The sequence below is a fragment of the Eleutherodactylus coqui genome, chromosome 10 (genome assembly GCF_035609145.1).
Source record: "Eleutherodactylus coqui strain aEleCoq1 chromosome 10, aEleCoq1.hap1, whole genome shotgun sequence".
Taxonomy (NCBI): domain Eukaryota; kingdom Metazoa; phylum Chordata; class Amphibia; order Anura; family Eleutherodactylidae; genus Eleutherodactylus; species Eleutherodactylus coqui.
The window spans coordinates 46,179,877-46,195,524 of record NC_089846.1 but is presented as its reverse complement, the minus strand read 5'-3'; positions in this window follow the sequence as shown (position 1 = coordinate 46,195,524).

Genomic DNA, 15,648 nt, shown 5'->3' with positions numbered 1-15,648 from the left:
AGCTGGACTGCGAAAAAAGCTCATAGGAGAATTGATATGTGTTACGGCACTCTGACCCCCTGAGCGCCAGGTGGGGTGCCCTGAACTTCCCGCACCCCACTGTCCCTGCCTACTTGCCTCGGCCCTGTCTAACCCCAGGCGGACAACTGGACGGCGGTCTCTACCCTGGCTAGGGACCTGGCGACTATACAAGCTGGAACTACCTAACAGGGGGCAGAGTGCCGACAGGGAGGCAGATGGAAATGACCAAACAGAAACAGACTGAACTGCAGACAAGCTGGAGGAAGCTGACAGGCAAACTAGGAGCTGGCTGAGACTAGCTGCAGATAGACTAACTAGACGCTAACAGAACCAATAACTGGCAGTGAGCTCAGATCACTACCAGTCTTTTAACCACAAGGCTCCGCCCAGGGGCGGAGAGTGGGAGGAGGCAACTTCTCCCACTGCTGCATAAGAAGGATGGAGGCGCACGGGCGTCACCCTACGAGGGGACACGCCCACGCTGCCGCCCACCGGCCGCCCCAAGCCGCCGGGAGAGTCCCGACACCAGAGCTCCAGGACGCCAGCACCGACGCCGGAGTGATGCGCGCCGACCACGGGACCCCGCGCCGCCCTGCATGGTAACAATATGTTTGAGCTGTGGTGCTGGCGAAAGCTGTTACGTATTCCCTGGACGGCAAGAGTAACAAACAGAGAAGTCCTGAATCATATAAGACCTGATATATCACTGGAGGGGAAGACGGCCGGCCTCGGACTCTCGGAGGACAAGATGGCCGGACTCAGACTCACAGATTTGGGCCATATAATGCGAGGAGAGTCGCTAGAAAAATCCAGTGGCAAAAGACCCGGACGCCAAAGGATACGATGGCTGATACTATCAAAGCTGATACTGGCATAGATATCACACAACTGAAAAAAGCAGTGCAAAACCAAAAAACATGGAGGGAACTCGCCACGGGTTGCCAACAACTAAATAGCTAGCAACAACAAATAAACCACCCTGGTTGCATGGCACACTGTGATATCACATCATGTTAACAGTCAAGTTCAAGAATAACCCATCTGTACAGCCATATGTTCCGTTACACACAAGTATAAAGAAACCCATTTTAAATAATTACTTCTATATGTGATATTTCTGTATGACTGGGGACAATATGGATGGAGCAGTCACCTTGCACATGCTGTGACCACTATCCCCACTGCTGCATCTCTGCAAGTGTCTACATGTTCACCTGTCCCACTATATGCTACAGGTCAGTCAAAGGGAGAAAGAGTTTAATAGCATTTGGCGCTAGTAAGTGTCATAGCTTCATGGTTTATGGAATATGACAGTTATTTATTAGAAACTGACCAGCTACATTAAATCTATGCCTTGAAAGCATTTTTGACACCATACTGGTCCAGCTCCCCATGATAGCAAAAATGGCCGGCATGCAGTACCAATGACTATCCAGTTTTCTTTCCAAATTACCCAATAAACAGTATTAATTCATCTCCATCTATTTATCTTGTAAATCTCAAAATGTTCTCCTATTCTTCTCATTCTCTCTTCCAAAGACCAAATTTGTTATAAGGGCTTAAGCACACAAGTATTTGTGCAACTAGGCTCTCCGCAGCGCAGTGTACTTGCACAGGAACGATGTTTGAAGAGCCACGTAATCAGGCTGTTGCATGCGTGTCCGCGCATATTGTTGTAATATTTGCACACCAAGGGCCAGTTCACACGTGACTCTCCCTTTTCATGAAATGGATTGGATATTAAAGCCTAATGAGGTCCAGCTGTCATTCTTCTGAGGTTGGTAAAATGAGTACCCAGCTTGATAGGGGGTAATAAATAAATTACCTTAAAAGGGCTGCGGAAAAGGTTGGCGCTATACAAATAACAAGATTTATTTTTTTACATGTCAATGGAGACAAAAATCATCCACAAATTTAGGGTTGTATTCCAAGTCACCAACCCTAATGAATGCCAGGTTGAGCTGCACATTGCTGGACTGTGAGTACAGGTCCCACTATGGTAGCCCGCTGGAGGTCATTTTGTAGAGCTTGGCAGTGTTCCTTCCAGTTCCTCCTCACACAAAGAAGCAGATACCGGTCCTGAGGCTAAGTTGGTGCCCTTTTACGGCTCTGTCCAGCTCTCCACATGTAATGGTTTGTGTCCTGGTATTTACTCGATGCTCTTTCCTTTTTTCGGATTTTTTTTTCCTGAATCGCTGTATTCAAAGTCCTATAACTAGAGATGAGCGAACACCAAAATGTTCGGGTGTTCGTTATTCGGAACGAACTTCCCGGGATGCTCGAGGGTTCGTTTCGAACAACGAACCCCATTGAAGTCAATGGGCGACCAGAGCATTTTTGTATTTCGCCGATGCTCGCTAAGGTTTTCATGTGTGAAAATCTGGGCAATTCAACAAAGTGATGGGAATGACACAGAAACGGATAGGGCAGGCGAGGGGCTACATGTTGGGCTGCATCTCAAGTTCACAGGTCCCACTATTAAGCCACAATACCGGCAAGAGTGGGCCCCCCCCCCTCCCAACAACTTTTACTTCTGAAAAGCCCTCATTAGCATGGCATACCTTTGCTAAGCACCACACTAGCTACAACAAAGCACAATCACTGCCTGGATGACACTCCACTGCCACTTCTCCTGGGTTACATGCTGCCCAACCACCCCCCCTCCCCCCCACAGCGCACACCAAAGTGTCCCTGCGCAGCCTTCAGCTGCCCTCATGCCACGCCACACTCATGTCTATTTAGAAGTGCGTCTGCCATGAGGAGGAACCGCAGGCACACACTGCAGAGGGTTGGCACGGCTAGGCAGCGACCCTCTTTAATAGGGGCGGGGCGATAGCCCACAATGCTGTACAGAAGCAATGAGAAATAGAATCCTGTGCCACCGCCATCAGGAGCTGCACACGTGGGCATAGCAATGGGGAAGCTATGTGCCACACACTATTCATTCTGTCAAGGTGTCTGCATGCCCCAGTCAGACTGGTAATATGCACCTTAACAGTAACCGCGTTGGTGGTAATGTGGTGGTGACTGCGGACCTAGTAGCACGGTTGTATTTAGTTGGTTTTTGGAATGTGGCCAGGATTAAGTGGGCCGTGGCGGGGGGATGGTGTGGGGGCTCTCTTGTTGTGTCGGTAAAGGTGAAATTCTTGGACTGCCACCAGACGAACCAATGCAAAGGCATTTGCCAACAATGTTTTCCCTGTTGGAGGAGGAGGGGGATGTTTTTGAGGCACTACGTGTCCTCTACACGTGTCCGTTCCATGTCAGCAATAGTAGCACTAAAGACAGGCCCCATTAACAATTCTGAAGCAGCAGTATAGCGGGAGCGCAGTCTTCGTTCCATGTAAGCAATAGTAGCACTCAGGACAGGCCCCATTAACAATTCTGAAGCAGCAGTATAGCGGGAGCGCAGTCTTCGTTCCATGTAAGCAATAGTAGCACTCAGGACAGGCCCCATTAACAATTCTGAAGCAGCAGTATAGCGGGAGCGAAGTCTTCGTTCCATGTAAGCAATAGTAGCACTCAGGACAGGCCCCATTAACAATTCTGAAGCAGCAGTATAGCGGGAGCGCAGTCTTCGTTCCATGTAAGCAATAGTAGCACTCAGGACAGGCCCCATTAACAATTCTGAAGCAGCAGTATAGCGGGAGCGCAGTCTTCGTTCCATTTCAGTAGCCTTAGTATAGCCAAGGCACAAGTTACATTTATGTAGCTAAACTGTAGGCCAACCCCACACACCTTTCTGTACCATGAGTGCAGGCGAAGAACATAGAAATTACTATGATTACACTGTAGGTGAGGGCCCCAAAAAATTGGTGTACCAACAGTACTAATGTACCTCAGTAAAAATTGGCCATGCCCAACCAAGATGGCAGGTGAATCGCTTTGGTTAATGTGGCTTAAGAGGTAACTAGGCCTGGAGGCAGCCCAGTGTAACGAAAAATTGGTTCAAGTTAAAGTTCCAACGCTTTTAAGCGCATTGAAACTTATAAAAATTGTTCAGAAAAATTATTTGAGTGAGCCTTGTGGCCCTAAGAAAAATTGCCCGTTCAGCGTGATTACGTGAGGTTTCAGGAGGAGGAGCAGGAGGAGGAGGAGGAATATTAGACACAGATTGATGAAGCAGAAATGTCCCCGTTTTGGATGGTGAGAGAGAACGTAGCTTCCATCCGCGGGTGCAACCTACGTATTGCTTACGTATCGCTGCTGTCCGCTGGTGGAGAACAGAAGTCTGGGGAAATCCAGGCTTTGTTCATCTTGATGAGTGTTAGCCTGTCGGCACTGTCGGTTGACAAGCGGCTACGCTTATCGGTGATGATTCCCCCAGCCGCACTAAACACCCTCTCCGACAAGACGCTAGCCGCAGGACAAGCAAGCACCTCCAGGGCATACAGCGCTAGTTCAGGCCACGTGTCCAGCTTCGACACCCAGTAGTTGTAGGGGGCAGAGGCGTCACCAAGGATGGTCGTGCGATCCGCTACGTACTCCCTCACCATCCTTTTACAGTGCTCCCGCCGACTCAGCCGTGACTGGGGAGCGGTGACACAGTCTTGGTGGGGAGCCATAAAGCTGGCCAGGCCCTTAAAGACTGTTGCACTGCCTGGGATGTACATGCTGCTCGATCTACGCACATCCCCTGCTACCTTGCCCTCGGTACTGCGCCTTCTGCCACTAGCGCTGTCGGCTGGGAATTTTACCATCAGCTTGTCCGCAAGGGTCCTGTGGTATAGCAACACTCTCGAACCCCTTTCCTCTTCGGGAATCAGAGTGGGCAGGTTCTCCTTATACCGTGGATCGAGCAGTGTGTACACCCAGTAATCCGTCGTGGCCAGAATGCGTGCAACGCGAGGGTCACGAGAAAGGTATCCTAACATGAAGTCAGCCATGTGTGCCAGGGTACCTGTACGCAACACATGGCTGTCGTCACTAGGAAGATCACTTTCAGGATCCTCCTCCTCCTCCTCCTCCTCAGGCCATACACGCTGAAAGGATGACAGGCAATCAGCCGGTGTACCGTCAGCAGCGGCCCAAGCTGTCTCTTCCCCCTCCTCCTCATCCTCCTCATGCTCCTCCTCCTCCTCCTGTACGCGCTGAGAAATAGACAGGAGGGTGCCCTGACTATCCAGTGGCATACTGTCTTCCCCCGCCCCCGTTTCCGAGCGCAAAGCAGCTGCCTTTATGGTTTGCAGGGAATTTCTCAAGATGCATAGCAGAGGAATGGTGACGCTAATGATTGTAGCATCGCCGCTCACCACCTGGGTAGACTCCTCAAAATTACCAAGGACATGGGGGGCGTGGCTTAACAAGGCACCGAAACGGCAGCAGATCCCTAGGCTCCGTTCGGCTAGGGCACTTGCCACCGCTTAAATAGCACTTACCGGAGGCTTCACTGCATCCTATAGCTGCAGGAGGATCCCAAGACACCGGAGATGCCCAGAAGGAGAGATTCCAAACAGACTCCGGTGAGGTTGGAGTCCTTTTTTGCGGCGCGCGGCCCCGCTCCTGTAATGGCCGCCGGGAGAGCGCCGGGCCCTGCAACATCGGAGTCAGATCGGAGAGAGAGCAGCGGAGCCCCAGCGGAGGACGATGAGGCAGGGAGACAGCTGCAGCCATCGGAGGAAACAAGCGACAGCTCCCAGCACAGCGTCAGCCCTTCAGATGCTGCAAGGTCAGTCCAGGGGGGGAAGAACTGTGTAAAGGTGCCCCCACCTAAAATGGCGCCGGCCATGCCGCTTCCCAGCACCAGAACCCCAACTAGCAGCCCCGCTAAGCAAAAGCAGAGAATGTCTGCTGTCACTGAAGGTGCTGATGATACAATCCCTGCTAGTGATAATATAGCAGAAGGAGGGTTAATTAGCCTTGCAGCAACCAACAGGCCAGTCACCGAGATATACATTAAGGAGGCAATAATGGCCCTCAGGGACACCATCCAAAATGACATGCTAATGTTAACATCGCAAGTCAATTCCTCAGTCCAGGAAATCAATAACAAAATAGAAAAAAGTGACAAGAAGATGGAGGAGATTGTCACCTCACACAATTCCTTAATCGATGCGCACAACGAGCTAGAAGAAAAAGTAAACAAACTCCAGCTCAAACTGACGGACTTGGAGGATCGTAACAGGCGCAATAATGTAAAGATAAGAGGCATACCAGAAAAAATACTTAATGCAGATTTAGCAAAGTACATCACGCATTTCATGCAATCTCTTCTCCCCAATATGTCAGAACATGATCTAAGAATTGATAGGGCCCACAGATTGCCGCGCCCAAAATTTCTGGATGAGAATGTCCCCAGGGACGCGATAGTTCGTATCCACTATTTCAAGACAAAGGAGGAGCTTATGAACGCAGCAAGAAGGGTCCAGCCTTTTCCGCACCCGTATTCCGACCTACGTCTATTCATTGACCTTTCACAGGCAACACTAGACGAAAGAAGAAAATATGCAGAAATAACCGCTGCCATGAGGGAAGCAAAAATACCTTATAAATGGGGTTTTCCTACCAAAATTATTACAAATAAAGATGGCAAATACCACATTTTTCTCTCCCCCAAAGCCGCCACAGACGCCTTGACATCATGGGGAGTACCCCTCCAAACATCATCAAATCCTCTGCCCAAACGGGACCCAAAAGCGCGCCAACAAGCCAACAAACAAGACACCCACGTCCTGAAATGAATCGTTTCAAGAAGCCGCCGGTAAATTTATCTTACCATTCATTGTAGTGCCTGCCTATTGAAGCTGGACTTTCTCCCCCACGAAACATGCAAGTTCTATCTTGCCGCAACCTGTTCGTTTTGTTTCTGTTCTGGGTTCTCCACGTTGCAACCTTCAGCTACTTTTCGTGGCTACTCTGCAGTCCATCATACATGGAGGACTCTGTTTTGGTTTTGTGTTTTGTTTTTTCAGGCATCTTCGCTCTCCTGGATCCCCCAAACCCACAGCATTCTCTCCAATCTCCATCATCATGACTGTGAAGTTATTGTCGTTAAATGTCAACGGTTTGAACTCGCCCTTCAAAAGAAGAAGTGTCTGGAAGGAAGCGTCTACCCATAACGCCGAAATTGTATGTATTCAGGAGACGCACCTGTTAGATAGCGATTGTAGTAGAATGTCACATAGATCCTACCCACAGATTGTCTTTGCATGCGCAAAGAAAAAACATGCGGGTGTGATGTTAGCATTTAAAGAGGGCACATCGTTCATCATAGAAAAACAAATTTGCGACCCAAGGGGACGCTTTATTATTCTAACAGGTACCTTTAAAAGTCAAAAAATAACTTTGGTCAATGCATACGTACCCAATACAAAGCAGATTAGTTTCCTCAATAAATTAATGAAAAAAACAAACAAAATAGCTCAAGGGCCAATACTAATGTTGGGGGACTTTAACTTAATCCCAGATAGGGCTATGGATACTACCAACCCCACAGTCAAAAGACACGCCACATTAAATAACTGGTTGTATAAAAATGCGTTATACGATTCATTTAGATGCTTCAATGCCTCGGCGAGAGAGTACTCGTACTACTCGTCGAGACACAAGACTTTCTCCAGAATTGATTTGTGCTTGGTGGAGAAGCCACTTCTGTCATCAATTGCAAGGGTAGAAATTGGTACTGCTGTGTGGACCGATCACGCCCCACAAGTCCTACATTTAAATATAGATGGCCATAACAAACCTAACAAAACATGGAGAAATAATGTATACCTGATGTCCATTCCAAAATACAATAAAGAAATTCAAGACGCTATATCAGAATATTTTGAATTTAACGATATCCCACAGACGAATCCAATTATCCTATGGAACGCCCATAAAGCGTTTATAAGAGGCATTCTGATAAAATTGGGGTCAAAATATAAAAAAGACAAATCAAAGAAAATAGACGAGTTGCTTACAAACCTCCACCTCAAAGAAAGAGAACTCCAAGCTAACCCCTCAAAAAAAAACCACGACGACATGCACAAAATTAGATTAGACCTCCGTAAATACCTGCTGGGCGACTTTGAGAAAGAAGTAAACGCTCAAAGAGCTAACGTATACACATCTTTAAACAGACCCACACGCTGGATGGCCAACCTATTAAAGAAAAAAACCATAAAAGCTAATATTCCCTACATTTGGAGCCACCAAAGCAAAAAAACTAAACTGACGCACCCAACGCAAATAGCGAATGCATTCTCGTCGTACTATAGAAGCCTGTACAATTTAAAAGAGGACGCCCAAACGATCCAACCCAACAACACCTCAATTCAAAACTTTCTTAATATGGTGAATCTACCATCTTTAAACCAAAAACAGGTGGAGATGTTGGATGAACCAATTTCCATGGCCGAGGTATCCAAGGTTTTAAAATCTATGAAAAATAACAAAGCTCCGGGTCCAGACGGGTACTCGGCGGAATATTTTAAAAACTTCTCAAAGCCATTAATAAAATATATGACGGGTATGTTCGTAGAGGCCATGCAAAGGGGCGCTTTTCCCCAAGAAATGTTACAGGCTACAATTGTAGTGCTACCAAAGCCCGGGAAAGAACCGAGCTCCCCTAAGAATTTTAGACCCATATCCTTGCTAAACACGGACATCAAAATTTATGCCAAGATCCTTGCACAACGCATACTTCACGTACTCCCACATATAATCCATTCGGATCAGATGGGTTTCGTAAAGGGCAGGCAGGCCTCGGACAGCACCCGAAAAATTCTAAACTTGTTACACTTGATAGAAAAAACACAAACCCCAACTATCTTGTTAACATTAGATGCCGAAAAGGCCTTCGATAGGGTCCATTGGGGATATATCTTTAAAACGATAGAAAAATTTGGTTTTGGCGAAAAAATCACAGGTGCTGTCCGGGCTTTGTATTCCTCCCCAACTGCAAGGGTCCTGGTGGACGGTGTGCTCTCTGATCCGTTGTCAATTTCCAATGGTACAAGGCAGGGGTGTCCGCTGTCCCCACTTTTGTATGTAATGGCTATAGAGCCTCTGGCGGAGCTGATTCGCGTCGACCCGCATGTGAGGGGTGTTCCGGTGAACCACAGGCAGTACAAATTGGGACTGTTCGCCGACGATGTAATATTGTCACTGACTCATCCCTTGGAATCCCTGCGTTCTGCCTGTGCGATACTGGAGCACTTCAGTAGGGTCTCCATGTATAAGCTAAATGTGGACAAGTCCCTCATATTGGGCACGAACTTGCCAAGAGGCCTAAGAGAGGAGATTCAAGCGGAATTCCCATTTGTATGGCGTGAAAAAAACATCCCATATCTGGGAATAATCTTGACACCGTTACTAAAAAATATAGAAATTGAAAACTATCCCAAACTACTAAACACTACCCAAAAAGAGTTAGACCACCTCGCTAAGCTAAACTTAACATGGTTTGGAAAGATCATGGCCTATAAGATGAAAATCCTACCTCTAATACTATATTACTTTAGAGTCCTGCCTATCTCTATATCCAACTCTACCTTAAATAGACTCCAAAGACAGTTGAACGCATTCATATGGAATGGGAAGAAGCCTCGCATAGCTCTATCGGTTCTGTCCTTGCACAGGAGAAATGGAGGGGCGGATATACCCAATTTAAACGCATACTACAAAGCTACTATTTTGAACCAATCTAGACAGTTGCTGCCTAACAGCGGTGACTTGGGATGGCCTACCATAGAGAGAGGATTTTTAAAAAACATTCCAGGCCAAGCTTTAATGTATGCTATCACATTAGAAAAACGTCTATACCCAAAAAAATTAAAAACACAAATTTCCGAGGCTTCCGTGACTCTGCGTACTTCAATAGACATGTGGGGGGAACTTTCGGACAAATTGGGGTCGGAGGACAATACGTGCAGACCTTCACTACCTATAGAAATATTATACCTATACTTGCCAGACATGGATCTAAAGCCCTGGTCAGGCAGGGGTATTACGCGAATTGAGGACCTGGTGGCCTCAAATAAAACCAAAAGCTTCAATGAACTACAGCTCTCCTACGGCCTCCCAACAAGTGAAATCTTCAACCATTTGAAGATAAGCTCCTTCTTGAAAGACACGTCTTTACATAAAATCGCCCTCCCGGCGCCACTAATTAACATTATTAACCTTTCGGGCTTAAACAAAAAGTCTGAAACAAGATCCTATTACGACATTATGACTAACAATACATCCTTAAAAAAAAAATCATTTATGATAAGTTGGGAAAAAGAGCTGAAAACAAACATACCAGAAAATTCTTGGTCTAGAGCACTGTCGCTGGCCTCCAAGTCCACAAAAGGTTTGGGAATACTAGAAACCCAAACCAAACTATCTTTAAGATGGTACTACACGCCCTCACTAGTTTACAACAGATCGAAGTTAGGAGACGGTTTGTGTTGGAGAGAATGCGGCCATAAGGGAACACTCTCTCACATTTTTTGGTCTTGCCCCAGACTGAAAACATATTGGGACAAGATATTCAACTTCTTGGACCATATACTTGCAGTCACTATACCAAGAACAGCAACATTAGCTCTGCTTCTGGTGGGATCCGAAGACCTCCCAAGACAAATAAGACCCCTGCTAGCGCATTCTTTAATGTCAGCTAAGACTATAATCGCAAAATATTGGAGGAGGCCGGAGCCCCCAGAGATAGAGGAGTTCAAATACCGATTGGCAGAGCAATACGCTAGCGAAAAATGGCTGGCGTTCCGTAACAATACGATTAAACAGTTTGACGCACAGTGGGAGTTGTGGAGATCCAGGAATGATCATTGATAATACAATATATTCACAGATGCCATGTTCATTGTTTTAAGTTCAATGTTTACTGTTTTCACTTAATAGACATAAATACGTTTATTCACTTCAGTACACTATGCTTCCCTACTGTATTCTGCTAGGATTCCTATGTACCTCTACGATTCTATGCTTACCAGTGCATTTTCCATAGTCAGAATAATCAGATATTTTAGGTGTTGCACCAAGTTATATTTGTTATTCATTTTCTTGTATACTATTCGCAATATCTATGAATCATTGTACGGTTACTTGTTCCACTGCTAATATTTGTAATGTATTGATGATCTTAATAAAAAAAAAACTATTACAATTAAAAATTACCAAGGACATGGCAGATGTCTGCCAACCAGGCCCACTCTTCTGAAAGGAATTGAGGAGGCTGACTCCCACTGCGCCGCCCATGTTGGAGTTGGTATTCGACTATAGCTCTACGTTGTTCATAGAGCCTGGCCAACATGTGGAGCGTAGAGTTCCACCGTGTGGGCACGTCGCACAGCAGTCGGTGCACTGGCAGCTTAAAGTGATGTTGCAGGGTGCGCAGGGTGGCAGCGTCCGTGTGGGACTTGCGGAAATGTGCGCAGAGCCGGCGCGCCTTTACGAGCAGGTCTGACAAGCGTGGGTAGCTTTTCAGAAACCGCTGAACCACCAAATTAAAGACGTGGGCCAGGCATGGCACGTGCGTGAGGCTGCCGAGCTGCAGAGCCGCCACCAGGTTACGCCCGTTGTCACACACGACCATGCCCGGTTGGAGGCTCAGCGGCGCAAGCCAGCGGTCGGTCTGCTGTGTCAGACCCTGCAGCAGTTCGTGGGCCGTGTGCCTCTTATCGCCTAAGCTGAGTAGTTTCAGCACGGCCTGCTGACGCTTGCCCACCGCTGTGCTGCCACACCGCGCGACACCGACTGCTGGCGACATGCTGCTGCTAACACATCTTGATTGCGAGACAGAGGAGGAGGAGGAGGAGGAGGGTGCTTTAGTGGAGGAAGCATACACCTCCGCAGATACCAGCACCGAGCTGGGGCCCGCAATTCTGGGGGTGGGTAGGACGTGAGCGGTCCCAGGCTCTGACTCTGTCCCAGCCTCCACTAAATTCACCCAATGTGCCGTCAGGGAGATGTAGTGGCCCTGCCCGCCTGTGCTTGTCCACGTGTCCGTAGTTAAGTGGACCGTGGCAGTAACCGCGTTGGTGAGGGCGCGCACAATGTTGCGGGAGACGTGGTCGTGCAGGGCTGGGACGGCACATCGGGAAAAGTAGTGGCGACTGGGAACTGAGTAGCGCGGGGCCGCCGCCTCCATGATACTTTTGAAGGACTCAGTTTCCACAACCCTATACGGCAGCATCTCAAGGCTGATGAATTTTGTTATGCGGACGGTTAACGTTTGAGCGTGCGGGTGCGTGGCGGCATACTTGCGCTTGCGCTCGAACACTTGCGCAAGCGACGGCTGAACGGTGCGCTGAACTACACTGCTGGATGGGGCCGAGGACAGCGGAGATGAGGGTGTGGGTGCAGGCCATGAGGCGGTAGTGCCTGTGTCCTGAGAGGGGGGTTGCATCTCAGTGGCAGGTTGGGGCACAGGGGGAGAGGCAGGGGTGCAAACCGGAGGCGGTGAACGGCCTTCGTCCCACCTTGTGGGGTGCTTGGCCATCATATGTCTGCGCATGGTGGTGGTGGTGAGGCTGTTGGTGTTGGCTCCCCGGCTGAGCTTTGCGCAACAAAGGTTGCACACCACTGTTCGTCGGTCGTCAGGCGTCTCTGTGAAAAACTGCCAGACCTTAGAGCACCTCGGCCTCTGCAGGGTGGCATGGCGCGAGGGGGTGCTTTGGGAAACACTTGGTGGATTATTCGGTCTGGCCCTGCCTCTACCCCTGGCCACCGCACTGCCTCTTGCAACCTGCCCTGCTGATGCCCTTGACTCCCCCTCTGAAGACCTGTCCTCCTGAGTAAGCGTTGCACACCAGGTGGGGTCAGTCACCTCATCGTCCTGCTGCTCTTCCTCCGAATCCTCTGTGCGCTGCTCCCTCGGACTTACTGCCCTTACTACTACCTCACTGCAAGACAACTGTGTCTGATCGTCATCGTCCTCCTCACCCACAGAAAGTTGTTGAGACAGTTGGCGGAAGTCCCCAGCCTCTTCCCCCGGACCCCGGGAACTTTCGAATGGTTGGGCATCAGTGACGATAAACTCCTCTGGTGGGAGAGGAACCGCTGCTGCCCAATCTAAGCAGGGGCCCGAGAACAGTTCCTGGGAGTGTTCCCGCTCCTGAGCAGGTGTTATTGTAGTGGAGTGAGGAGGCTGGGAGGAAGGAGGAGCAGCAGACAGAGTATTCGGATTGGCAGCAGTGGACGGCGCAGAACTGCGGGTAGACGATAGGTTGCTCGAAGCACTTTCTGCCATCCAGGACAGGACCTGCTCACACTGCTCATTTTCTAATAACCGTCTCCCGCGTGGACCCATTAATTGGGCGATGAATGTGGGGACGCCAGAAACGTGCCTCTCTCCTAATCGCGCAGCAGTCGGCTGCGACACACCGGGATCAGGAGCTCGGGCTGTGCCCACACCCTGACTTGGCCCTCCGCGTCCTCGGCCGCGTCCACGTCCTCTAGGCCTACCCCTACCCCTCAGCATGCTGTATTACCAGTGATTTGATTTCACAGGCAGGAAATAAATTGGCGCAAGACTGCAGGCCAAATATAATTTTTGCCCTTTTTGGAAAACGAAAGGCCCCACTGCCTCTAGTGAATGAATTATCTAAGTTTAATAACTGTGCTGTGTCCCTGCTAATGTGTCACAGAACGTGAAGGTAGCAGAGTTATTATAACTCTTGGAGAGCAGGTATTTTTTTCCCAATTAAGGAAAGCAAATGGCCAAGCCAGCAGTAAAGCGTAGCTGGGTGCGTCTGATTTAGCAATGTTGTTCACGCAGCTCACACGTGTCCACCGCCCTTAGGACGGACAGAGGCTGGACAAATAGATTTGTTTTCAGTTTTTTTCCACCAAAAGGCAGCACTGCGTATATTCAATGAACATGAGAAGTTTAATAACTGTGCTGTGTCCCTGCTTATGTGTCACAGAACGTGAGGGTAGCAGAGTTATTATAACTCTTGGAGAGCAGGTATTTTTTTCCCAATTAAGGAAAGCAAATGGCGAAGCCAGCAGTAAAGCGTAGCTGGGTGCGTCTGATTTAGCAATGTTGTTCACGCAGCTCACACGTGTCCACCGCCCTTAGGACGGACAGAGGCTGGACAAATAGATTTGTTTTCAGTTTTTTTCCACCAAAAGGCAGCACTGCGTATATTCAATGAACATGAGAAGTTTAATAACTGTGCTGTGTCCCTGCTTATGTGTCACAGAACGTGAGGGTAGCAGAGTTATTATAACTCTTGGAGAGCAGGTATTTTTTTCCCAATTAAGGAAAGCAAATGGCGAAGCCAGCAGTAAAGCGTAGCTGGGTGCGTCTGATTTAGCAATGTTGTTCACGCAGCTCACACGTGTCCACCGCCCTTAGGACGGACAGAGGCTGGACAAATAGATTTGTTTTCAGTTTTTTTCCACCAAAAGGCAGCACTGCGTATATTCAATGAACATGAGAAGTTTAATAACTGTGCTGTGTCCCTGCTTATGTGTCACAGAACGTGAGGGTAGCAGAGTTATTATAACTCTTGGAGAGCAGGTATTTTTTTCCCAATTAAGGAAAGCAAATGGCGAAGCCAGCAGTAAAGCGTAGCTGGGTGCGTCTGATTTAGCAATGTTGTTCACGCAGCTCACACGTGTCCACAGCCCTTAGGACGGACAGAGGCTGGACAAATAGATTTGTTTTCAGTTTTTTGGCACCAAAAGGCAGCACTGCGTATATTCAATGAACATGAGAAGTTTAATAACTGTGCTGTGTCCCTGCTTATGTGTCACAGAACGTGAGGGTAGCAGAGTTATTATAACTCTTGGAGAGCAGGTATTTTTTTCCCAATTAAGGAAAGCAAATGGCGAAGCCAGCAGTAAAGCGTAGCTGGGTGCGTCTGATTTAGCAATGTTGTTCACGCAGCTCACACGTGTCCACCGCCCTTAGGACGGACAGAGGCTGGACAAATAGATTTGTTTTCAGTTTTTTTCCACCAAAAGGCAGCACTGCGTATATTCAATGAATAACAACTGTGTTGTCGCCCTGCCTATACAATTCTTTCCCTGCAGTATCAATGGAGGGTGCAATGGTCTGCAGAGGCGATTTTGAGAAGCAAAAAAAAATGCAGCACAGCTAACAGCAGCCTGGACAGTACTGCACACGGATAAATATGGCCCTAGAAAGGACCGTTGAGGTTCTTGAAGGCTACACTCACTCCTAACACTCTCCCTGCCTATGCAGCACTTCTGTCCCTAATGCCAGGTGCAACGGTCTGCAGAGGCGATTTTGAGAAAAAAAAATTTGCCACTGCTAACAGCAGCCAACACACAGCTATCAGTGGCCCTAATAAGGACCTTTGGGGGGTCTTGAAGCCTACACTAACTACCAATTCTTTCCCTACAGCAGCTCCGGTACAAACAGCACTGTCCCTCATCTAACTCACACCGCATCTGAGGCGAACCGCGGGAGGGGCCGACTTTTATGTTCGGGTGACACCTGATCTTCCCAGCCACTCACAGCAGGGGGGTGGTATAGGGCTTGAACGTCACAGTGGGAAGTTGTAATGCCTTCCCTGTCTTTCAATTGGCCAGAAAAGCGCGCTAACGTCTCAGGGAAGGAAGTGAAAATAACCAGAACACCGCATGGTGTTCGTTACGAATAACGAACATCCCGAACACCCTAATATTCGCACGAATATCAAGCTCGGAAGAACACGTTCGCTCATCTCT